The sequence below is a fragment of the Natator depressus genome, chromosome 4 (genome assembly GCF_965152275.1).
Source record: "Natator depressus isolate rNatDep1 chromosome 4, rNatDep2.hap1, whole genome shotgun sequence".
Taxonomy (NCBI): Eukaryota; Metazoa; Chordata; order Testudines; family Cheloniidae; genus Natator; species Natator depressus.
Window position 1 is genome coordinate 113,258,629 of NC_134237.1, and position 26,690 is coordinate 113,285,318.

Sequence of the window (26,690 nt, forward strand, 5' to 3'; positions counted from 1 at the left end):
GTTAAAAGTAATAAATCTATTGACTCAGGCTTTTGAAAGCTTATTAGAAAGATAGGATCAGATCATCAGGACAAAATACATACTGAATGCCATGTGCCTCCGCCCTTTGTTCAGCAAGGAAGGATATATTTATGCTTATTTGAAACGGATTCTTTTGGAAGGTGGAAATTAAACCTCTTTCAGTTTTCCTGTCTAGGACTCTTCTCCTAAAATCAGACTGCTGCTGTCTGACTCCGTCACTGTTAAGACTTCAGGAGACAGGACATATGCCAAAGTTGGTAGGGCTCAGTTTTGGTTTCAGCCACTGGTTCATACTGGGAGAGATGTGCAGCAGGGAGCATGTGTTCTTTGCTATATCACTTCAAGGAGCACTGGGCTATTCTGAGGTCATAGACCCACCTCTTTCCACACCCTCAAGAGCCCTAGCAGGTAGAGTTCCTGCACTCTGCTTGGGGGGCGGGGGGAGGGGGCACTTCTTGCAATCCTCCTATTCCTCCCATGTACAACACAATCAGGCCATGCCAAACCATGAGCTATCTCTTTAAGAGAGCTGGGGCTCAGCCTCACCTGTGCTAGATTTTGTCTCAGGTGCAAGGAATGAGTATAAGGATCACCCAGCAGGGGAGAGTGTGTGACTAAGACCTAGGCCTGATGAGAGATATAAGGGTAGCCTGTGATCATTCAAGGAGAGACTCCAGCAAGACCAGACTTGGGAGTGAGCGCTCCAACGAAGGGAAAGAGATCAGCCTGGACGGGACCAGTGACCAAACCTAGGAAGCAAAGACAGGGCTGTTTGAGTTATAGGCCAGATAGCCCATTTGTTTGAAGTCCCAGGGCTGGGGATCTACAGTAGAAAGTGGGTGCAAGATCTCCCTATTCTGTCACCTTGTGAAGTGATACAGCCAACTCTGGTCAACAAAAGAGGAGAGTAAATCCCAAGAGTGCTGGAAGCTGAGCTCAGAAGAAGGTCTAAAGACCACTGTAAAAGAGAACAGACACTGAAGAGGAAGGTCAGTGCCCATGAAGAGTCTGGGGCAGAAGAATGGTTTTGTGTTTTCTTCCAGACTTTAAACTCCAGAAGGTGTGCGGACTAATTCAGAAAGTCGTTGTATGTGTGTGACACAAAGAAAAGGAAACGTTCTGGGATAAATTAAAGACTCTTTTAACAGCAACATATTATAACAGTCTTCACCTGGTATTTTTTTTTAAATTAAATGATACCTAATATTATGTAGGGATGCATAGTGTTTAAAACCTAGAGTGTAAGTTCATTGGCTTGTAGACCATAAGTAAGGCTACATTTTAGTCACAAGTATTTTTAGTAAAAGACATGGACAGGTCACGAGCAATAAACAAAAATTCACAGCCCGTGACCTGTCAATGACTTTTACTATATAAGCCTGACTAAAACTTGGGAGGGAAGACTTGGGGGGGGGTCACTGTGGGTGCTTGGGTGGGAGGGCATGGCCCAGGGGGGCTGCCGTGAGTACTGGGATGGGGGATTGGTGGGGCTGAGGCAGGTTCCCTACCCAGCTCCTGGGAAGCGGTGAGCTCCAGCTCCTAGCTCCACATGCTGCCACTGCTCTGCCCCAAGCTCTGGATCTGCAGCTCCCATTGGCTGGGAACTGTGGCCAATGGGAGCTGTGGGGGCTGTGCCTGCGGACAGAGGCAGCAAGTGGAGCTAGAAGGTGAGGGAGCAGAGTTCCTGTCACTGTTCTGGGGAACCCCTCCCAGGTAAATGCTGCCCCGCACCCCAATCCCCAGCCCTGAGCCCCCCCCCATCCAAGCTCCTGCTGCTGGAGGGTGGGGGTGGGGGTGGGGCGAGACTGCCCTAGCAGCAGCCAGTGTGACTGGCCCAGGGGCTGCCCGAGCTGCTCAGGTGGCTCCTGGGCCAGCCGCACAGGCCACTGCAGAAGTGAATTTGTGACAATGAATCCATGACTTCCGTGATCTCTTTGACAAACATGGAGCCTTAACCATAAGTGATGTATTGGCCCCATTGACATCACTGGCAAGACTCATTGACTTCAGTGCGGCTAGGATTTAACCCCTGGTCTTTGTAGGGATTTGTACAATGCCTACCACAGTGTCTCCCTCATCTTGGCTAGGCAATTGGGTGCTACTGCAATAATAACTAAATGTTAATAAATAATTAAAACTGGGTTAAAGTGTATTTTTCCAAGCTTTCAAACTGAGAGCCAATGTGGTTTATTAATCTTTGCATATTAATGTTTCTATTCTACTTTGTGCCCTAAAAATGCAGCAAAACCACTGTTTTCTTTTTAAATAAGAGTAATTGCTGCTGATTATCCCACTCTAGTACAGGCAGACCAGAAGCAGGCAAAGCATTACAAAAAACTAAAATAAAGTAGTACAGGTTTGATCTTCAACTAGGACTATGTCAGAACGGTGAGAGAATCCGCAGCTAACCCTGAGCCAAGTAAGACTCCTACCGAAGTCAATAACCCCCATGATTTCAATGGGAACAGGAATGTGCCCTAAAGCAGTAGAGCCGGTGAGGAAGGTAATTGGGAGAAGACGGACGAAGAGAGGGGAAGTCAGCAAGAAGAGCTGCTGAAAGAACTGCTGGAGAGAGAGCTTAGAATGCTGAGAAGAGCCCCGCTGAAGAAAAGCACTTAAAGCAGCAAAGACAGCAGCTTCAGCAGCAGCCACAATATCAGCAATGTTGATATAACTAATGGACAAAAGGACAGAGCAAGAGAAGCGGCCAGGAGTGAGCTTTAATTGGAACAACTGTGACTGAAAATAAACTGCAACAATAGCTGAGCAGCAGCAGCAGCAGCAGGTGATTAATAGAGGGATAGTACAGGATTTATAAAGTAAATCTGCCAGTTTTTAAAAATAACTTTTAGCATAGGGTAGCCTAGCATGGTATTCAATATGTGTAGCCTTGAAATGTGTGTGTGTTTTAATTGTATTTTACTTATGTAAAACTCAAAGTATTATTTAAGAACTGCTGTCAGCGATTTGTTACAAACTGACCATTTGTAGCAAAGTGCTTCACTTAGAAACATTTAAACCAGGGATTGGCAACCTTTGGCATGCGGCCCATCAGGGAAATCTGCTGGCGTGCCGGGCCGGTTTGTTTACCTGCAGCATCTGCAGGTTTGGCCGATCGTGGCTCCCACTGGCCGCGGTTCGCCGTTCCAGGCCAATGGGGGCTGAGGGAAGTGGCATGGGCTGAGGGATGTGCTGGCCGTCACTTCCCACAGGCCCCATTGGTCTGGAACGGCGAACTGTGGCCAGTGGGTGCTGCGATCGGCTGAACCTCAGGATGCTGCAGGTAAACAAACCGGCCCGGCCCGCCAGTGTATTCCCCTGACAGGCCGGAAGGTTGCCGATCCCTGATTTAAACTCTATGCTATTGTGATTTGAATGTTTTTTAACTTGCAATAAGGGATTTGTGTCTGATTTCTATTTTTAGATTATATTATAATACAAACGATTAGTTACTTTAAAAAAAAGTACTTTGTTTTGGAAAATATACTGCCCCTGTCAATCACTTTATCAGAAGTTTATATCCGTATCCTTTAGTGTTTCCTTAAGAACCCCAGAAACTGAGACCTCGGGAAGAACAGACAAAGGGAGTGATAGACAGGTTATTATAGGGGCTTCCCAAAATCCATTTTTTTTGGGGTAGCAGTGAGTTTGGGTTCGCAAAATAGAGGTAGAGCAATGGTTTTCAACCTTTATTTCTTTGCAGACTAAATTTGAATTGGAGGTGCGGACCCCTTAGGAAATCTTAGACATAGTCTGTGGCCCTCTAGGGCTCCGTGGACCACAGATTGAAAACCACTGAGCTGGAGAAATCCTTTAACTCCCACACAAATCAAAAGTCTGCACATACATTACTTAGTGTGGCTAATTTATAGAATTATTATTCTTGCTAGTTTTACATTTTACACTTCAAACAAATTCTCCCATAGGCAAAAACCCACTTTATACAGATTTTCTTATTTAAACAAAATGTTACCATGCAGAAAAGTCATGCTAACTATAAATTACCACTATCCTGTGACAGAAGGGAAGCTGAATTTCAGGATAGAAAGACACAGTTTCGATGTGCATATTCTTGCCTATCATAAATTGTGCTGGATCAGTTTGGGATTATTCACCCATGAGTACATTTAGCTTGGATAAAGTACGTCATCTAGTTTTGCTAGACTCAGAAACCAAGACTGAGATAAATTAATGTCAGTGAAAAATTTAAGGGCAGAAGAAAACAAGATAATAAGGAGTTTCTTAATTATATTGTGGATTTTCCGTTTTTCTAGATCTTCCTCTCAATCCATTTTAAGACAAAGTAATAGGCACATAACAGTGACACATGTACAGCTGGCATATCGAGTTGCCTTAACATTGGCTTGTTAATTTGCCTTAGTTTTTGGGGATTGGAGAGTAATCACACAGAGGGGTAAAAGGAAGGAAAGTGAATAAAATCGAATGTCACTGAAAAGCCTTCTCTGGAAGGGGTTCAGATCATGAATCTGAATCAATATTTTCACTTCCAACCTGCCCTGACGCTGAGTCACTTTACCATTTGCAAAAAACACCTAGTAGTAATGTCTTGTCTTAGTGCCTTATCTCAAGGAATCCCACTGAATCAATGAGACAACTCAAGGAGTAAGATTTCACTCAACATTTGCAAGTGTTGCAAGACTCAGGGTATGTCTACACTGCAGTCTGGAGATGGGTGATTGCAGCACATATAGACATATGCAAGCGAGCGTTGATTAGCTCGATGACAGCTAGCGCGAATAACAATAGCAATGTAGTTGTGGTAGGAGGGACAGTGGCACAGGGTCCTGAGCAGAGCTGTCGTGGGTGGGGAGGGGTGTTAACCCAGGCTGCTGCCCCTGCTGCTGCAGCTACATGGCTACTGTTATTTGAGCTAGCTTTCATCTAGCTGGATCAACATTAGCTCAGCTAGCTATACACATGCTGCAATCACACCTCCCAATTTCAGTGTAGACATATCCTCAGGCTGGGGCAAAGACTGGTATGATTAGAATTAGATGGGCACAGCTGGAAGTATCAGCAAGGAGTTTGTAGCTCTGCCTACTGTTCTGTACATCGATGTGGTTATTCCCTGAATTATAGGAAACCTGATAAATAGTTCTGGTGTGTGTAGCACAGCTGAACCATTCTTGCCCAAGAAAGGTCAACATGAAATATGAACAAAAAATATACTGAAACAAAATGAGACCGTATCTGTATTAAGTGCATATTTTCATCTGTATCTGAAAATGTGATTTATGTGCTTGACTTTTAAGATGGGGTCACAAAGTTTCAACATCACCATCTACAGAGGAAACAGTCATTTATCCAGTGACTTCAGCCCATTGACACTGAATGGGTCTAACAGCCCAGGCAATGGAGCAGCCATAACAGGGGCCTTCTCCTGGTAGGCCCTGCTGGACGCTCCTGCAGACTGGAGGAAAACGATTTCAACAGTGTGGGCCATGGACAACCAGACTGAGACCCACCAACTCTCATAGACAAGCAGGGAGATAAGAATGGCAGGGCATACTGGGAATTGTGATCAGCGTGGGTCACCGCAGAATTTGGGCATGCAAGGAGAATGTAGGTTGGTTTGATTCTGTTCCTGTCATTTAAGAGGAAAGCATACCTAACAGCTTGTAGGGAAGCATAAGATTAGATCACACTAAATATCTGTGCAGGCCATTTATTCCTTTAAAACCATTTTTTCTCTAATGCTTTCAACTGTTAAATAAAATTATGTTGTTTTAAGAAGGCTGTTGGTGAATCTCACTGGTCATGTGTCAGGGAACACAGGTGCATGAAATCCAGTCAGCTTAATTAGCTCTTGATACATAGAGTAGTATATTCAGGTTCCAGTCTATAGGTAGAATCTTGTGATTTTTCCATTCTGAGACAGGTCAGGGCAAGAGGATGAATGCCTGAGGTGGAAGCACTCAGAAGCCAGAAAGGGGTAGAGGTGCAGCTACTCATGACAAACAGAAGTGCCCATGGAGCCCCCAGTTCATGCTTTATGAATGTTTTATTATTTTGTGACAGATATCACAACTGCATACAATATCTCTGAGGACCCTATTGTTCGAAGTTTGTGAATGGTGGGCCATGGCTTGTCTGCAACTCCAAGGGGGCAGGGTTACCACACCTCCTCCAGGAACTAAGAATAACAAGGGAGGAGGGATTAAGGTGAATCACTCAGGCTATCAACACCTCCACAGAGCTACCACTTCCATGGGAGGTTTGCATATACTGGTTCAAACTGGGTTTTCCAGAAACCAACAGACAAAGAAAGGGCTTTTGGTATAAAAGGACTGAGTTTAAACTGACTCAGGACCTTCTTTCTTATCTAACAAATGGACTGGACCCTCTGTCCAAGGATAGGGGGAGAGGGGAGCAACCCTTACAGAAGAATTGGAAGGACTTTGGCTTAGTAGGACCCTCTAAGATTGATGGGTGACTTCTGGTAGACTTTTAGTATGTTTATAGGAACTGTTATTTTTTAAAATATTTTCTCTGTTATGCTTTTACCCTAAGAATAAATGTATTTTGCTTTGTGATGGCTGTTTGGTAACTGGAGAAAGGCTAACCACAGGTGCTGGATCCTGGTCAGACCTGCTGGGGAAATTACCATGAGGTACAGAGGGACTGCAAGCCTAAACCCTTCATCTGGAGGGAGAGAGACATGGATCTCTGTCCAAAAGAGATGATGTCTGGGAGCCTGAAACCTTAAGTGGGTTTTGAGGAAGAACTGGGGGAGGAGGGGAGTCAAAAGTGCAGCTAACCATGAAACTGTGACATATAGAAATGTGGGAAACTCCTCATAAATTTCCTATGTAATATAAGTGTTATTACAATTATGGTCATTTCCTCTCAGTGAGTGAGATGGATTTCCCTCTCCAACAAAAGATGGATGCCTTGGGGACAGTAACTCTCTTTGAGAACCCCTTAGTGGAGTTCTTCCCTGATTCTTTTCTGTTGGGGGAGAAGGGATAAAGGTTTCCCCTCCCTCTAAGGAGCCACAAGGCCCACCCCTTAATCTGGACTATTCCCAGGAATCACTATGGATCCTGGGAATCCATGGGAGGTCAGGGACTAATGTGCAGAAGACCTGTGATATTCCAGTAGATCTCTGCCCCGGCAATGCCCCCAGCAGTTTGTTTTCTATAAAGCTGGACTTCCTGGGGACTCCCTATGATCCTGGCTGCGCTGGTTTAAAAGGAATGCATTCAATTTCTCATGCTATTTGGCCCTGTGAAGATTATGACTCCAAGACTTTGTTTCTAACTTTGTGATGGTGTCTTTCTAATATTCAGCTGATTAGATTAGTCTAGCCTGGGATAGTTAATGACTAACATCTAATGACTTTGCAATGTAGATGTACAGTCTGTTCTGTAATGGTGCAGGAGAACAATGTTAGCATGCATGGGCAAAGAGAGGGAAGGGGATGGCGGGGGGGGGGGGGGATAATCATCATTGAAGTATGGAAAAACTAGAGCTGGTCAATAACCAGGAACATGATTTACCAAAAAAAAAAAAACATCTGTTTCCATTTCACAGGGATAAAAATTGATCTATTTCCTGTTCTTCAGAAGATATTTTATTGATCTTATACTCAACATATTATCCAATTGTTTATTAATATTTTCTAAAGGGTTGTCAACTTTCCATTTCTGAAAACCACACTGCCTTTCTGAAACCATATTTTTGGTAAACAAGAAACTTTGAAACATTTTCAAACAAAATTTGATGAAAAATGAAAAAATTGATATCAACAATTTTTAAGGAAAATTTTGAATTTTTTTTTCTGTTTTTAAGGCCATGTTTCAAAAATCTTTTCATGTGAAAAATGTTGGCTAGCTTTAGTAAAAAAATGTCTGACTCAAATTACTTTTCCAAATCCTGTGAAAAATAGTCTTTGAAATCTGCAAAAACCCTAAGTGCAACTGCCAGTAGTTTTCCATCATAGTTTCTTTCCATCTTGGTCTAACATGCCATCACAATCTGGGGTGCAATCCAGACCAGTGCGGGGCTATGTCGCCAACTGCCCTGCAACCTTGGATGCCTCACGATATCTTGCTGAAGTAGCTTCCACCTGGGTCACTCACAAACAGCCTTCCGGCATGCCAGTAACACCCTGAGTGTCTGTGTATAGCTGCAGCGTACCAGCCACACTTCATTTGTATTCTGGCTTGCACCAGCCTTGGTTACTACTTGCAGGCTGACCCCAACACATTCCCAGTCCTAAATTTCCCCTAAACATGTGTTCTGTACAGTCTAGCCCTCCCCCGAACAGTTTAGATATTAGACATCCATTGCCCCATAAGAGGTCAATGTACAACAATTTGGTACTTGGATTTACTAAACAGTTCAGTTTAAACACACCACTGGATTAGTTTTGATTAAAAAATAAAACAAGTTTATTTAATTACAAAGAGATAGATTTTAGGTGAATACAAGTATATGGTGTTAAAGTCAGAAATGATTGCAAGAGAAATAAAGATAAAAGGTCTATTAGTAACTAAAACTTAACAAACTAGACTTGGTTCAAGGTAAAATTCTTACCACATGTTCCCAGCAACATTGCTGACCAAATTCTCAGGTCAGGTCCTTAAGGTCCAAAGGGCTGGTTTCTTTGTTGTCTAAGGTAAAAGAGCAAGCAAGCAAGAGAGAGAGAGACAGAGAGAGAGAGAGAGAGAGAGAGAGAACCCCCTGGTGTACTTTTGCCCCTCACTTTTGTAGTCCAGTTCCCCTTTAAAGTGGATTCTTCTGAGGATTACCTCTCAAGGCAAAGTTTATTCAAACAATAAAGAAGGTGCAATGGAGTCTGAGAAAGGAAGATGCCCCGATGCTTTTCCTTCTCCCATGTGTAGGCTGAAATACAGAATTGCCTTGTCTCCTCTTCCTGTCTCAAGGACCTTTTAATATACACTGAGGTAAATACACATTCCTTATGTAAGCAGTGTCAGGATGAGCTCCACCCTGACATCTGGTGGTGAGGTGTGGCAAGTTGTGGAAAAGAACTTCAGGGGTCGATCTCATTTGCATAGGCACACCCACCCTGCCTAGAATGAGGCCATAGCTGCCCAAGTGGTCACTTTGGCTGCTGTGGGATCCCCAGTGTCTCTGTTATTGGGGCAGGAAGAATAAATTGTTATTACCCTGATTATGGGAACTGTGCTTGGAACTGTACTTGGCCTTTTGTTATGATGGAGGGACTCACCATCAACTAAGTAGCACTCGCTAGGCAAGGGTCATGGGTTCCAAAACTCTGTGAATTGAGAGAGGCTGGGGACAAGTATTAATACTTGGTGGCATGGGCCCCTTGGTGAGGGCCTTACATGCTAATTACACCTCCTCCTCTCTGCACTGTAGAATATCAGAGCTAATTTTGATTCTATTAGGAGTCTAGTTACAGGCTGCTGAGCTCATTTTGGGCTAATGGTGTACTAGTACTGAGTGCTCCCCTACTACAAGCTGAATTCACTAAGGAGCTGAACTGACTAAGAGCTGAAATCACTGAGTGTTGTGTTAAGTAGTGGGGGAACCTGAAGATATATTCGTAAAAAGAAAAAAGAAAAGGAGTACTTGTGGCACCTTAGAGACTAACCAGTTTATTTGAGCATGAGCTTTCGTGAGCTACAGCTCACTTCATCGGATGAAGTGAGCTGTAGCTCACGAAAGCTCATGCTCAAATAAACTGGTTAGTCTCTAAGGTGCCACAAGTACTCCTTTTCTTTTTTCTTTTTACGAATACAGACTAACACGGCTGTTACTCTGAAACCTGAAGATATATTGTGGAGCAGTTTGTGGGAGGGCTGGAGTGCCTTGTGGACAGGCTGGTGGAGCAGTTCATAGGACGGCGGGAGCTGCTTGTGGGCCACAGAGCAGAGCCGAGCGAAGCAGTTCGTGGGGTGATCAGCTTCAGATCATGTAAGGTGCCCCTTACTTCTCTTCCCCCCCTCCCCCCCTCCATCTCCACCCGGGTTGGGAGGTAAAGCAGATAAAATTTCGAACTCTGGGGCTGCCCTGACCAGGGACAGAGACTTTTGGGTCATTGGACTTTTGGGACTTTGGGTGATTTGGGGTTGCTGGACTCAAGAACCAAAGGGAAAGGGCATGCCCCAATTTGCTTGGGGTGGGTATTTTGCTCATGGGTTGTGTGGTGTTTCCCTAACATAATGCCACATTGTTTCTCTCTGTTATTAAAAGGCTTTTTGCTACACTCGGACTCTGTGCTTGCGAGAGGGGAAGTATTGCCTCTTGGAGGCGCCCAGCGGGGGTGGTATATATTTGTCCCAGGTCACTGGGTGGGGGCTCGAGCCGGTTTGCATTGTGTTATTGGAATGAATCCCCTAGATATTGAACCCGGCCCTTGTCGCTGCCTACTCTGACAGGCAGAAGGGTTACACTTATTTAAGATAGCGCTGTTTAACCAATCCTGCCTAATCAGGGCTACATGGGTTTGAATATGTGCTACGAACATCACATGGGGAAATTTATAACTTTACATATAATGTTGCCACACACTATACCATGATATTATTGACCAGAAAGTTATTACTTTTCCAGTGATACCTCACGAGGCTTATTTTGTACAAAGATTATTACAATGGTGTGTAGGGTGTGAATACAGGGGTTCTTTGGTCACCCATGCAATAAAATGTGCGTCTATTTCTATAAAGCCTGTGACTGGTGTCTATGTATGATGCTGACAAGCACATAAAAATACCACTATTTGTGTGAGAGCAACCTATCTGTTGACTCTGACATTTTTAACCTCTCTCACGTGTCATGAATATTAACATTAATTTCATAGTTTTGGTGTCACCCAAAAATCATATTGATAGAGCCACTCCATGCCAAGGAGCTGTGAAGCCATTTCACCCAGCCAGCTGAAGATTATTCTGTCTTGGAGAAATCCACATGTCTGTGAGCCAAGGTGGGTGGTTCTAGCCTTTGCAGTCCCTGTCCCTTGGTAGAGACTATCACCAAGCAAAAGGGGGCACAGCTCAAGTGCCACTATGCTCAGGCAATCCCCTCCTACCAGAATGTTCCTCCAGCAATCTCCTCCGTCTGAACCACAACTATCTGTTGGCAGCCAGGCACAAATCAGAACAGCACCTAAGCTGCTCTAAGTTGCACCAGTGGCTACATTTCCCTCAGACTAGAACTAGAATTGGCATGCTACAAGGATGGTAGAGCTTAGCAGGACCCCAAAAATCAAGCCCATACTCTGTTAGCAATTTTTCTTCTTGTAAACATATTTTCCATTCTAGCTCTTTGTTCTACTCTCTGTAAAATAACATGCAGTATTCCTTGGTGGCAAAGACAGAAATGTCTCCTGGAAGTGTAATTGTCTTCAGTGAGAGTATACATCCTTAAGGATAGCTCATAATGTTTTTATAATTGAAATGTTAATAGATAATTGACCATGTAATTAAACCAGTTATTTCACAATCGTTTGAGTAAGATAAAAGTCGGTGGAATTATTTAATATGACTCGTTGCTCGATCAGCGAATACAAGGATATGGTTCAGGGTTAATGGGGCATTTGTATGAATGGGGGACTTGTTTTAGAAATAGAAGTCTGGGTGGCAATAATCATACCTGGCAACTACTAGTAGCTACAGTCATCTGGGGGAGGGGCTCTGTAATAGGAACAAACAAGATTATAGGGATGCTTTAGATATTATTTAGCATGTACTCTCATTCTAAGAGCTCATTCCCTTTGGGAGGGTGGCTGCCCAGCAGTGAGCTGTAGTGCTCCCTTGTGTCACATGCCTGTCAAACGCAGCAGCAGCAGCAGCAAATACCATTCTACCTTGCAACTGACTTTGTGTCTGTAGGTCTGTACGCATCTCCATATCTTTCCTTCATGCTGCTTCTGTTTCCCTTTTCTTGAGAAGGGTAGTGGGGCTGAAGATCCCTGTCACCGCCATTAAACATCTCACCAATGAGTGCATCACACATAGAGCTGTACACACAGACGGTGCTTCTCCCTGGATGTTCATTCCTTCGGCTCAGTGTTTGGTGCTCAAAATAAGTGGCTGCAAATTGCATCCCTCCCCGGCCCCTCCCACACAAACACATGCCCACATGTGATTCCATGGAATATTTATTCCACCTTTTTACTATTCACCCTGAGCTAATACTTGACCCCTGCTCCCTTCCTCTATAGACTCTGCTGGGAGTGGCCTGACCCTTCTATGGTGTGGAGCGGAGAGTGGCTGGGAACAGCTGTTTGAACACTTTTGGTCTGCCTAGACATTTTTTACCTCCATCAGATTGAGGCTGAACTTCTCTTTATGTGTTGGGCAGGTTGAAATGAGGGTTCTTTGGGTCAAAAGTGATCAAACAAGCAGGCCCTGGCATCTAAGGACAGAAAGGAGAAAAGGAAGTTGGCTTGATGAAATTTGAAAATAGGGAAGCATGTAACAATCAGGTTCTATAATGATGGTCATGCTGCTTGCTTGTTTGTTGCTTGTTTATTACTTTTTTCTCTGTGTATTTCTTTGTCTTATCTATTCAGATTGTAAATTCTTTGCGGCTGGAGCTGTCTCACTAATATTTGCATGTCACCTTCACAGTGGGCTCCTGATTGAAACCATTGGGTACTTCTCTAATATAAATGTTTCATCAATAATATTTTTGGTGTACCATGGATATATTGAGATAGCCATGAGCACCAGTGGTGAGACTGTCTGTCTAAGCAGCAAGGTTTTGTTTCCAGTTTTACTGCTTATTTATTAGTCTGACATTTAGAAAGTAAGTGGTTTAAATAACCTGAGATGACCTTGTTGCTTTGACACTGAATCAGAGAAAAGAGCTTCCAGCATCAAAAAGTAAAATGAAATGTCAAGAAATCTGTGGGTATGTTGTTGCAGAATAAAGCTGTCAGCTCCTGTTTAGAGAAACATTGGATTTACATTTACTTCAACAAGTAGTAAACAATACTGACAAGTGAAATGTTTCTTATGTTTTGTCCCTGAGAGGATTTGGAGGAAGACAAATGTTGCTTTTTTAGAGGGGTTCAAATGCAGGTCACAATGCCACTAGGCCAACAGCCACATTTAGCTGACACAAGCACGTTGTCCTTTCAACTACTGCTTAACATTGTAGGCCAAACCCTGTTTGCTTTACTCACACAAATAACTATTGTCCCCTTACTGTCACAAAGAGCCTCCTTGACAACACTTTCTTGAACACCTGACTATATAAATTAGAGAGCTAAAATCACGGGCAGTCAACGACAATTTCCATCAACGAGGAACCTTTCCTGGTCCCCTTTGCCCTGGTAGTTGCCAGCAAGGCACCTTTTCTCTCTCAGGGATGTACTGGTTGTGATTCCTCAGAGGCTATCTGTTAATTTCATATATAACCCAAACATAAAGATAAAAATATCTGGCTTTGCAAAAGGCAGAAGACAATCATTTTTGTCAGTCTAATTTTGTTTAGCCAAAATCCAACTCGTGTAGGGTGTGAGGGTCTGGGTGGCCAAATATAAATTAAACACATTTGAACAATAAATTAGAGAAATTCTGCTAAGCAGCTAAAATTGAATCTTGACCACAAGAACAGCTGTGGTCCCACTTAAAGCTGTGCTGGATTGATGGCACTACTCACAACTAATGTCTGATATATAGTAATTTGTATTAAAATTTTGGAGGAACAGTAATGGTCTCCATCATTTAATTTGTCTTTCCACATGATGTGGTGAACTTAGTTAAAATGAAAACTTGTCCCCTACCACATACACCATTACTCCTAATTTAACATCTTGGCTGTGGCCAAACATTCTAAATACACGTGGCAAAATATTTGGAATTTGGTTTCCTGTGGAATATACAGGATACTCTCTAGCATTTTCACTGGAATGGGAGCAGCATAGCACGTGTTATAGGGAATCACCAACAAAAATATCAAACTGGAGAAGTTTCAAATTGTAATCTCTTCAGTCATGGTTTTTGTGATAGGCACAGTTAGTAGAAGCTCCCATCCTCTAAAGTTCCTTTTACCATCCATTTCCCTCAGGCTGACTTAATATATTAGTTTGCATATCAGTCTGTGAACTAATGTAGACCAAGACAGAGTGAATGACCAAGAACAGTTCCTTGGGTTCTATATCTGGGAGCATTACACCCTGGCACTAATCCATGCAGTGTATGTGTTATAAGTATCCTTCATACACCACTTTAAAGGGACCATCTGTTATGCATATGTTGTTCAGACATCTCTTACAAACCAAAGAAGTGGACTAATGTCAATATTGATTTGTTAGTTTGGGTCACGTTCCTTTGTTAATACTGTAAAGAGAGAAGTAGATTTTGAGCCCTAGAAGTGACTTTCAGTGAATAATGAATGTGTCATGCATTTACAGCATAGTCACTATTCATAGGGAAAAAATCGAACCATAAAAACGTAACTGGCCAAATTCAGCTCTGGCATAATTGTGTGTAGCTTTTGTTGAAGTCAATGGAATCACAGTGCACTTACACTAGGGGTGAATTTGGCCAGTTATGTTTCTTGTCCTGTTAACATTTCTTTACACTTAATAAGGCATGAAATCATTATTAGTGGTATATGTCCTAACATTTAATCCAATGGTGTCATATTTTAATTAGGCACAAAGAGCATCTAAATGGCTCCAGTTCCCTCAGGATGTGATTATCTAGTGATAATCACAACCCTTGAAGCTACCTTATCACTTTTATTAAACTGAAACTCTTCATTGTTGGAATAATATGTATTTTCTGAGTTGCATAAAAATTAATTTGCTGGTTTAAAAAGTCAACAACAAATTTAGTTGAGCTGCATGTGAGTTCACATAAATAATAATTTATACAGCACCTTTCTCCAAAGTCTGTAACTATTATAAGCTATTGACGGGTTTCAGAGTAACAGCCGTGTTAGTCTGTATTCGCAAAAAGAAAAGGAGTACTAGACTAGTCTCTAAGGTGCCACAAGTACTCCTTTTCTTATTATAAGCTATTATTTCACATACTGACAAAATGGGATCAGAGGCACTGGGTAACGAGGGGTTTATGGGGCTAAGCCCCATACATGTGGTGCCAGAAGGCAGTCACATTATAGACACTGTTCAGAGTAACAGCCGTGTTAGTCTGTATTCGCAAAAAGAAAAGGAGTACTTGTGGCACCTTAGAGACTAACCAATTTATTTGAGCATGAGCTTTCGTGAGCTACAGCTCACTTCATCGGATGCATCACGAAAACTTATGCTCAAATAAATTGGTTAGTCTCTAAGGTGCCACAAGTACTCCTTTTCTTTTTATAGACCCTGTGTAACTCAGTTGGTAAACTGTAGGATGCAGTACTAGCTGCAGTCACCGGGGACTTCCGGTGGGACTCCATCCCTCTGAGTAGTTCCAGCACTAGCATGTGGGCAACCGGGACAGATAATAAAAGGGGAATTTCAGTTTTTGGAGGGGCTAATTTAGAATTAGCCGCCCTAGAGAGATAGTATGAAGCTCTTCAACACATGGAATGCAGCCATCTCTGGCGTGGAGTCTAGTAGTTAGTTATATGGTGGCAACAACAGCAAAAGTTAACAATTTAAGAAAAGAAATATAGTAGAATGTGTGTAACTGAAATTACAGGGAGAATTTAAGTAGATGGAAAGTAATGAACCAAGTTAGAATATGACCAGGGACAACAGCATTGATAAATAATGCCCCTCTTAAGGAAAAAGTATCATGAGATTTTTAAAGGCCACAGTTTGCTGGTTTTATGTCTCCTCCAGAAGATAGCTCGGAGCACAGTACCTCTTAACACCATGCTGGGGTATCGGCTCAACTCAGAGCACCAGCTCGTGGGGTGTGCCCTTTACTTCCTTGTTCATTTCAGTGCATTAGTTCTAGGCAGTGTTCTAATATGAGAGCCAGGAGGGAAGGTGATGTTTGTTACAGGTCTTTATAAAGTACTAAAATGTAAATTTAAAATACTCATTACACTTGAGTAGCTCCACGCTATTTAAATATTGGCTCCAGGTTTATTTCATTATCCTCTTACCAGTAATTAAGCTACCTAGGGACAATCAGCAAATAATAAAATGCTGTGATGGAGGAAATTAGTTTAGAGTACGAAGCATTCAATAAAATTATTGTGCAAAATAGAAGAAAGTAACAGTGTATAAAAGATAGTTAACTCTCTCAAGATAAATACTTCCTGAGGGCTGTAATATTTCTGCTACTTACAAAAAATAAACATACTGATTTTGAGAACTTTCTATTCACTTCATTTTGACACAGTTCATTAAGTATTTGCTAACCTTTAATCCTTAATAACACATCACCTGGGGACTCTTTATTTTCCTAGGGTTTTGCTGGTTGTCCCCAGACTTAAGGGGAAGTTTCTGGCAGTTGTGAGGCAAACTGAGAGCAGTGTTTGAGGGTGGAGCAAGCCCAACCCTGCACCACTCCATCGGCCAACATCTTTTAAGTCACATGTCTTTTCTCTTGCAAGTCCTCCACTTCTCATACCTTAGCTGAGCACAAGTGGTGGGGGAAGGTTGGTCACATTAGGAGTTGAAGACAGGAGCAGAAAAGCAGGGGGGATGGGTAGGGAATTTAAGGACATTAGCCTTCTGAGAGAAAAGGTGGGTGCATGTTTCTAAGATTAATCAGTGGAGCTGGAGCTCCCAGGGAGGTTAGGATGGTGGGAGGAGTCTAATTTAGTTGGGGGGAATGTTACCAAATTTTCTGCCTAGAACAGGACTCTTCTGTTCCCACTGTCATCTTTTTATCCCCCTGGTTCCTGCTCAGGGTACTCAATCTTGATCTACCAGGCTCCCGCTCTCTTCTTCCCTGCCCTTCCTTATCTCTTAGCTAGAATAAAGAGCTATGTGGCTTGCTCTACTGAACATGGGAACACTTTCCTGATTATGTGTTTTAGGCAGAGCAGGGAGTGCTCATGACTGGACTGAGTGACTGACTGGAAGAGAAGGCCAATAGTTTGTAGGGGTGTTCCGTAAGCATATCTGGATAAGGAAAGGGGAGGAGCATATGTGGGGGGAAGGATTTTATTTCATTCAGCAGTAATACCTGCAGGTTGCATTATTAAATTAACTCAGTTCACCTCTCCCAACTAGGGGTCAAGAAGCACAGAGAGAATATAGGTTCTAGTTCTTGATTCTCTCCCCTTCCTCACCTTCCCCACTTACACTGGTATAAATTCCATAGAAGTCAGTCAAAGTGGTTTAAGTGAGAGGAGAATTATGGTACCAAAATCCCTCACTTTGTAGTTCTGGATTTCACAATGCAGCCACACTTGTCATGCCATGCTAGCAAACAGGAGCAGCAAACAGGTGAATTTTGCAAGGGAATTGTCCAGGTGAAGGAGGAGTGACTACATGACCCTGTGGGTGTGCATTCAGGGCAAACAACTCCTGGCCCTCAGACACTGAGCACAGGCTCTTGAGACCAGAGTGGTTGAACTGAAAGAGGGACCAGTTGGAAAGAAAGAACTGCAGGGTCTCAATGCAATGGTGTTCGAAGGAGAGATTTAGGATTATTAGGAATTGGGGAACCTTTTGGGAAGGAGGAGCCTATACAGGAAGGATGAGCTCCACCTAAACCAAAATGGAACCAGATTGCTGGCATGAAAAATTAAAAAGGTTGTAGAGGAGTTTTTAAATGAAAGGCTGTGGGAAAGCTGACAAGTGAGGAGGAGCGCACAGTTTGGACAGAGACATCCCATGGGGGGTTATTAAATATGATACTTTATATCCTATTAAAGAGGAGAAAACACATTAATGAAGTACAGTCAGGAACTGACGAGAAATGGTGAGTAAAACAAAAAAGAGTCCCATTTAATTACATAACATGAAGACAAACATTGACAAATTTTTAAGTGCTTGTATACAAATTCTAGAAGCCTAAATACCAATATGGGTAAACTTAAGTGCCTGGTATTAAATGAGGATATTGATGTAATAGGAATCACAGAAATTTGATGGAATGATGATAATCAATGGGACATGGTAATACTAGGGTACAAAATACATAGGTTCTGCTGGTGGGGGAGTGGCACTATATGTGAAAGAAAGCGTAGGCTGAAATATAGTAAATAAAAAAAAATCAAATGAATCAAACTGTATGATTGCATGTCTAGGGATACAAATTCCATGTTTGAATAATAAGGGTACGTTCTTATGGAAGAGCCCCAGACTGTGCAATGACCCATGCACTCTTTAAGCTATCTAATGCTTGTCATTGTGTTATCTACCACAAGGGCAACTGAGGACCATGTGCATCCTGCTACATTTTATATAAGACCCTGTGTCTAAACGTTTGATAACCTGAGTCCAATATTGTTAGCTTGTTTTCTCTAACTCATTAGCTACATGGAATAGTGTGGGGCCTTAGATTTTCTGTTGGCAATTAGAGCTTTGTATACATCATAGAAACTTTTAGTACCACTGAAAACAACAGAAACTTTCCTCTGAGCAGACTCTCAAACTCTTAGTATCAATTTAAAAAAAAATACAACTACCCAAAGAGCTGAGTTTGGTCACATTCACACTGTTATGTGCAAATTGAAGACAGCTGGATTTACTCTTCTGTGATTTTTTTGATTGATTAGTTTCTCCATTTCTGTGACAGGGTTTCAGTGGCTGGAGAAGCAAGTGCTGCAGCCAAATTGCTAACAATGTAATTATGATTTTATTATTGTGTTGGTGCTGTATTTCCTTAACTTTGTTTTCTATTAGCACATTACTCAAGTGAGACAGTGTGAAATCAAATGCCTCTGTGGTGGGGTATGAAGATCCACCTGGATTTAGTAGCTGTCTGATTTAATATACTACATGCTTTAAAACTGAGAAGACCTAAAAAGGAAGCCACAGCATTCCCTGTCTTTATGTCTGTATTATAATCTCCTTGGGATATTTGGTGTTGCCAACTTCCTTCAATTTTATTGTGTGTTTTGTTACATTGGGTGTATTTCTTACAGCCCCAGGTCCTGGAGGCATGTGATTGTGAGAGCCTTCAGTATCATTTATATTTTAAAAGTAACTTTTCAGCAACCTCTTGGTTGCAGAGAAAAACTTGAAAACATGAAGAGCCAGATGGCTAATAAAAAAAACTAAAACTTACTATTTTTGACAATCTTGTGATGTTTTTACTCCAATCTTGCAATTTTCTGGGGGCCTGACTTGCGAGTTTTGGATGCTTGGGGTTGGCAATGCTGAATACTTAACCTCTGTTTGTGTCAACAGATTCACAACCATATGAAGAGGAGATTATATGCTTTTAAGAATAAGGTATAGTCCTCTTTTGGCAAGGGTATATCTCCTGTTAACACTAAGGTACTCATCTATCAATGTGCTCCTCATGGACAGTCCCATGAGCCTGCATAGAGCTCCTCTAAACATCAGTAAGTCTCTGTGTGGATGCATGGGTGGGCCTGAATGGAGCTCATTGCATGATTAGGGCTTAAGAGCAATGGTAAACTGTCTCAGAATTCAGAGTAACAGCCGTGTTAGTCTGTATTCGCAAAAAGAAAAGGAGTACTTGTGGCACCTTAGAGACTAACCAATTTATTTGAGCATGAGCTTTCGTGAGCTACAGCTCACTTCAATTGAGCATTAGACATGTGAAATGGTTTCATCCATTGTTTCAGGGTCACATTTATGTATAGAACAGTGTTGATGTTTTAAAACCAAAATGGCCCACTGAAGCTGCTGGATTTTGGTAATAAAAAATTTAGGAAGAAAATATCAAACTCGATTTATTCTTATAAAATAAGGGGGAAAAGGTAGACTTTTTTTCAGTAGTGTGACAAGATTATTCTTATTTATGTGCTCTGTATTTTGGAACTTTAAAAAAAGTGACATCTATGATAGTGTCTGAATTGTTGAATACATATTAGCAATTGTGTGATTTTTTTTTGTCAGTAGATCGTATTTGAAATATCTTGAAAATTACTAAAAAGTGAAGTATACTTTTAGACATAACATCAGAAAACTGCCAACATTCTGCATGTGGAATATAATTGTATCTGGCATAATTCAAGCTGAAACATTCAGATGTTTCAGATAATGATACAATAGTACACATTTCCTTAAAAATAAAAAATAGATTAACAAGCATGTTCCAGAAATAATAAGATTAAATCCTCCTAAGAATGAAGTGTTTTATGAAAACTCAATAGGTGGGAGCAGTTCTTTGATTTAAATACAAAAACAAGACTTACCTTCCTGGCCCCAAAAATATAGAGAAATAATAGCTGAAATATGCTATTTTGCTAATCTCTTGATGCAATCTTTCCTAGGATAAATTTAATATTGCTATGTCAAATTAATACATCATAAATTATAATTCCATCAAAGTCTGTTAGGAGGCTTACTGAAAGGCTGCAATTCATAGCATGCAAAATGACTTCTCCTTCAGGAGGAATATAATTTCTTCATAAAGGCCTTTTTATTTTTTTTTCTTTCAGTGCACCGTGTTTGCAGTTCTTTTATATTGTTTTCTTTTTAAAAAGTAATGTAAACAGAAATATGGAACGCCCAATGATAATTGAGATGTATTATTGTACTATATTTAGCTTAGATTTTTTTTTTAGAAAAAGATTAATAATGAATAGGCTGCAAATAATTATATTGCTCACCGGCCTCTGGTATGCAGTGCTTTTTTCCATACCTATTGGCATTTGCAGTAAAATATATTGGTGAAGTTAGTCAATTAACACTTTATTGTGAGTCAATAGCAAGTTTTATTGTACTTGTGGAGCTCTTTGGAACTTAGAAAGTTCACTACTTTTTGAAACGCACACAAGCTCTTTGTTGTTGTTGTTGCTTAGGAAGCTTCATATTTATAAAAATAAAGCATATGGTTGGCTATCATATTAGTCCTGTCTGCTGCCAGGCTGTGCTTGTGTCTTGACAGCAATTTTAATGGATTGACCATTCAGAAGAATTGAATATCTTCATGTTCCTAGCATCTGTAGCTACGCAAGCACATTCCATGGTGTATCGGATACATACAAGTAAATACGTACCAGGGCACTTGGGCTGATTCTTCACTCAGTTATACTGTGTAAATCAGAAATAACTCCAGAGAAGTCAGGGGAGTTTCACTGATGTACAAACGATGTCAGTGAGAACTGAATCCAGCCCATGCTGCTGGCTTTATACTCCAGGATACCCACTGATTGTATATGGAGCGTTTCAACCACTTAGAACAAATAGCTCGTTGTTGACCCTTCCAAGGAACCACCAGATTTTGATTTATGTCGGAAAGACTGGTGCAGATTGAATCACATCAGGACATCTCGTGGGAGATGTGGACAAACCCTCTTTAAATGGAAAATGAGGCAAATACCTATATGCGACTGTGGTCACCAGGCACAAACGATGGAGCACATCATATCTGAGTGCCGCCTTCGTTCTTTTGCCAGGGACCTGAACGACATTCACCAGCTCACTGCTGCAGCAAAGTGCTGGCTATCAAATCTAGCTATAAATTTGTAGTCATTGCTACCTATCCATGCCATATGAAAGAAGAAGTAGTAGGCCCATTCTTGAATCTCTCTTCATATGCAAGCCATTCCATACCCTTAGTAATTTTTGTTGCCCATCTCTGTACCTTTTCCAATTCTAATATATCTCTTTTTGTGATGGGATGACCAGAACTGCATGTAGTATTCAAGGTGGGAATGTACTATCGATTTATATAGTGGCATTATACTAGTTTCTGTCTTATTTTCGATCCCTTTCCTAATGATTCCTAACTTTCTAGTAGCTTTTTTGACTGCTGCTGCACATTGAGCAGATGTTTTCAGAGAACTATCCACAGTGATTCCAAGATCTTATTTCTTGAGTGGTAACAACTAATTTAGATCCCATCATTTTGTATGTATAATTGTGATTGTCTTCCAATGTACGTAATTTTGCATTTCCCAACATTGAATTTCATCTGCCATTTTGTTGCCCAGTCACCCAGTTATGTGAGATCTCTTTATAACTTTTCACAGTCTGCTTTGGACTTAATTGTCTTGAGTAATTTTGTATCATCTGCAGACTTTGCCACTTTACTGTTTGCCCCTTTTCCCAGATCCTTTATGAATATGTTGAACAGCACTGGTCCTAGTACAGACCCCTGGGGAACACCACTATTTGCCCCTCTCTGTTCAGAAAATTGATCACTTATTCCTCCCCTTTGTTTCCTGTCTTTTAACCAGATATTGATCCATGAGAGGAGCATCAATCTTATCCCATGACTGCTTACTTTGCTTAAGTAGGGACTTTGGTGAGGGACTTTGTCAGTGGCTTTCTGATAGTCCAAGTACACTAAATCCAGCAACATTTTAAAAGCATTATGGAGGTCTTAGTCTTAGTTCCATAGTTAAGAATTTTTGCATTTAAAGCAGAGATTTCACTGTTTTAAGATACTTATGCACTCCTTTTAATCTCAGACCATGAAGGGGTCTGCTCAGTCTTTGAATTAAGCCTCAAGGCTTCTGTAACTAAACTCTGCTGCCTATGGACTGTAGAAAACAGAGAATAATCATAGTTCAGTACACTCCTTCCAGTTTACAACACACCTGAGCCTTCTCTTATAGCAGGGGGCTGGGTGTAGGGTCTGATGCAGAGCTTGTAGGCCAACTCTATACCAGTCAGTGTGCTATTTCTGCCGATTTTAAGGTCCCTTCGTGCTGCCAGTGCAGCACAAAGCACGCTTGGTGCAGCAGGGAACCAGGCCTTGTGCACAACCTTCATTTATCAGTATCCGTATTTACCACAGCTGAAATTGCAATGTTCTTCCATGGCTCTGTCAGGTCTGTTCAGGCATAGCTGTGAGAGTCTGAGGAGCAGGATGTCTCTTACTTTATTTTTAGAATGGATAGTAGAGGAAGGAAATTTCCGACAGATGAAAGAGCTCCATTCTAAAGAAATCAGCCCATTTATCAATAGTCTCTCTCTCCCTTGAATGTTGCCAGGATTATATATATATACTTTTTGCTGAACTACGGTAAATCTCATCTCCATGAGAAAAAAGCAGCTGTGTTCCTGACTTTGAAGCAAAATAGAGCTTCATGCAAGTGAAAGAACTCACACCTTTATGATCCACAGTCGTCTGATATTGAGTGGCAAGCTTAAGAGCGGAAATGAAATAGAAAGAAATGGAAAAAAAGTGCTGAAATAATATTTAGAAAACAAATGTCTTTGGAGGAAACAGCCCGTATTTATTTCTGGTTCTTATTTCTGTAAATTCTCTTCCTTGGCGGTGACCATCTTGCTGGTGTTAATATCTAGGGCTTTTTGCACACTAAATGGTATATGTCTCTTATGCATGTAGAAGCTTTTTGCAAATTGACAGGCGTTTTTTTGTTAACATATATGAAAAGTCATTCAAGGCTCTGAAACTTCTTTTGGCTGATTTTTTGTGGGGGCCTTCAACAGAGAGGAACATGAAGTGGAGGCTTCATTATATTACTTCATGCCTGTGAGATCCTCTCCTTCAGCACTTTCGCAGCTGACTAAAGGGTGTCAGTGAGATGTTATCCATGTATTGTCATGGGGAACTAGAGGTACGCGGGATGCTTTTCAGTGGAGGGTACCACGGCTAAATCCCCAAATCTAAGCTCTTTGGTAGAAGTGCAGAACGAAGCTGATTCCTTGACTCAGACATTCATCTCTGCAAGGAACTGAGCCCTGCAATGCCTGCTCAGCTTCTGCAGTCAGAGGGAATTATTGCATTTTCAAAAGTCATATAAAAGCAAGGGTTAAGCCTAGAATATGTTATTGCAAGAACTGCCCCTCTGTGGCATAGAATCAGAACTGGTTAATTATTAATTAATTAATTAATTAATACATATCATTAGAGTGGATCAGAATTTATCCAATGGAACATTGTTCCATCACAGGATGACGATTTGTCAAAATTTAAGTGTTTCACAGCAATAGTTTGATTTCGACAAAGTTGCAACAGAACCTGCCTGGTTTCCTGCCACCTCACCCTCCTAGTCTCTCAGTAGCCTGTTTGGTGGGGTGAAGGGGAGCTGACAGCTTGGAAGCCCCAGCCACAGGTGTTGACTTTTGCTTTTGGTGGTGGATGCTTTTGAAAAGGTGTGTGTGTGCTGGGGAGGTGTGTAGGGGGTGAAGGGGTAGGCTCTGCCAGTTTGGGGGGAGGCTATTTTTAGCATATTTATACACCTCTTTCATATTCTAGTTATTGAACTTGTGTATGTCTATCAGTGGTATCTTAATCATTAGTAAAATAGTAATGAACTACACAATTACATTATCATAAATTACAGAAAATTAAAATCATTAAAATCATTGCACTCACCTACAAGTTGTCTTCACTAACGTCCCAGTTTAAAGACATTGAATCTCATTGTAGCTTTTTGGATGAAACTGTCCAGCAACACTGTGGCTCGTAGATGCTCAGTACCAAGTTTACAATGGCACCAAGGGGCCGGGCCCACACGCAGAAGGGGCCCCAGTGCCTGGTCCTTTGGCCCTGCCCCCCCGCTCCACCCACACATTGCCCCAAGGCCTCTGCCCACAGCTCGCTCCTCTCCACCCCCTCTCTCCCGTGTGAGCAGCTGGCGGGGCCTCAGGGGGGAAATAGGTTGAGTGGGGACAGGGCCTCTGGGTGGAGAAGCAGGCAGGGCCTATGGTCCCAGCTGCCAAGTTCCTGCCAAGTTCCTGCCAAGTAACTCAACTGGCAGTCTGCCATAGAGTAGGCACCCTGAGCTCCTGGCTCCTCCGCAGTTTGCCAGGCAGGATTGGGTGGGGGAGCTGCGAGTCTGAAAGCCCTCCTTGCATTGCTTCCAAAGTATTCGAAATCATAACTAAATCAAATGTAGAAATATGGAAATCCTTCATTAATGGGAATTGCCTGTCTCGCATAGCTCTCTGTCATGGGCCCTACACACTGCCGTTAGCTACTGCGATTCTCCTTTAGCCTAAGTGATAGAGGCTTCTGCTTTTTGGAGCAGGCAGACCTAGGTTCTGTTCCTACTGTGTTAGGGTATTTTTTCTCCTCTTGTGACTGAAACAGGAAGTTCAAGGTGACTTGTTAGTAGCATTTATTAAACTAATGGCAGAAAGGAGGAAGTGCACATACCCTTTCCCAAAACCAAAGATATATTTCCTGATTTTGCATTTATTTATTACCAAACTATCTACTACTTCAATGCATTTCAGTGGAGTTAGATGGGGTGTACTTTTCTGCCCACGTAACTATGCCTGTTTATAACTGGTAGGTTCTGAACCACAGGAAATGGGGGAGATGGACCCTTGCTATGAAGATTCCTTTCAGCAATTAACTTTGGCCATGTTCTCAGCCAGTTTTAACATTGCTGTATGCCATCTAACATAGCATCATCTGCAGTTCTGTTCCTTACACAGTCTTGTTTTGTTGTTAAACGGTTGCCATGAGAGATGGCTAATCCTCTCCCTTCCCTTAGAGAGGGGGATATCCATGTATAGAGGGACCCCTCCATTCATGTACTTACTTAGGATAATCCAGCCCACCACATTTTCCTTTCTCTGTGTTTGCTACTGTATAACAGGGGCTGCTACGTTTTCACAGTACTGCTTATTTCCCTGTGAAGGGCAGCAGTTCAATAGAGCACAGCTGTGTATAGCAGGTGACAGGCATGGCATCTGATCCAAAGCCTGTTGAACTCCTTGGAAAAACTCCCATTGACTTCAATGGCCTTTGGATCAGGCTCCTGCATTAAAATGAGCTTCTCTTATAAACTAATCCAAAATAATAATTATTGTAACATATAGCAGGCTTTGGAGCAACCCTTCCCACACTGCTGTAGGGAATAAATGAAAGTTATTTAAAAAAAAATACAAGGCTGCAATGATTATGCCGGGTCACAGCTGGGTCAGGAAGGAAGGAACTACTGTGTAAGACTCTGCTGGAAACAGGAAAAAGTGAGAAAGAACTCTCAAAGCTGAGGGGTTAGCTAAGTTCTCTATTTGTTGTGGCACAGGAAAATGCAGCAAATATCTGAAGGAGTTTATAAAACTTGTTTGGTAAAATTCCAGAAAGTATAGACAATTATGTCTTACTTCCTGTACAGTACCATAGCATGAACCTCTTGTATTTCTAGCCTGAACCTAGGGATGCAGGAGAGTGAAACTATTCATTCAGCATTCATATTTACAGAGCTCTATGGTACATTGTGTTTAGAAGATAACCCACTTTGAATGCTTTTCTCCAATGTGACATCTTTAAATGATATTTTAACCTTTTTTTTTTCAAAGTGCATATTGGGGAGGTTAGCCCTTAAGTTTGTTTGTTTCACAGGTAGGTGAAGGATAGATTCAATCCTTGAGTGAGGGAAGCCCTCTAATCAAGAGACCAAATCTGCTGTTAGCTCTTAAGTATTTGACATCTACTGAAGAAGGGAAAGGAACTGATTCAAATTTTACTGTTTGGGATGAGGATGCTGCGCATATTATAATACTCCTGCAATAGAGAAGATGAAAGAAAGCTCAGTTGATATTAGCAGGAATATCAAGGGAATTCAAATTAGACATGCTCATTATGGATCAAAGACTCCACTTATACTGCCATTCTCTCATGTTGGGGAAAGCTGAGGATTCCATTTCAAGGAAAACAAAGATATTTCTTCTTCATTACTTTGAATCTCAGTGACCTAACTAACTGGGATCCTTGATTTTTTAATGT

General features: G+C 41.7%; 1 long non-coding RNA gene across 1 annotated transcript in view; it reads right to left on the minus strand.

Moving 5' to 3' along the window:
* The window catches only part of LOC141985970 (uncharacterized), a 113,653-nt gene extending 89,152 nt beyond the window's left edge, over positions 1–24,501 (minus strand). The window contains exon 1 of the long non-coding RNA XR_012639081.1: positions 24,327–24,501. This is a non-coding gene — a long non-coding RNA (uncharacterized LOC141985970). The remainder of the gene's footprint in view (positions 1–24,326) is intronic.
* Positions 24,502–26,690: the final 2,189 nt, after the last annotated feature.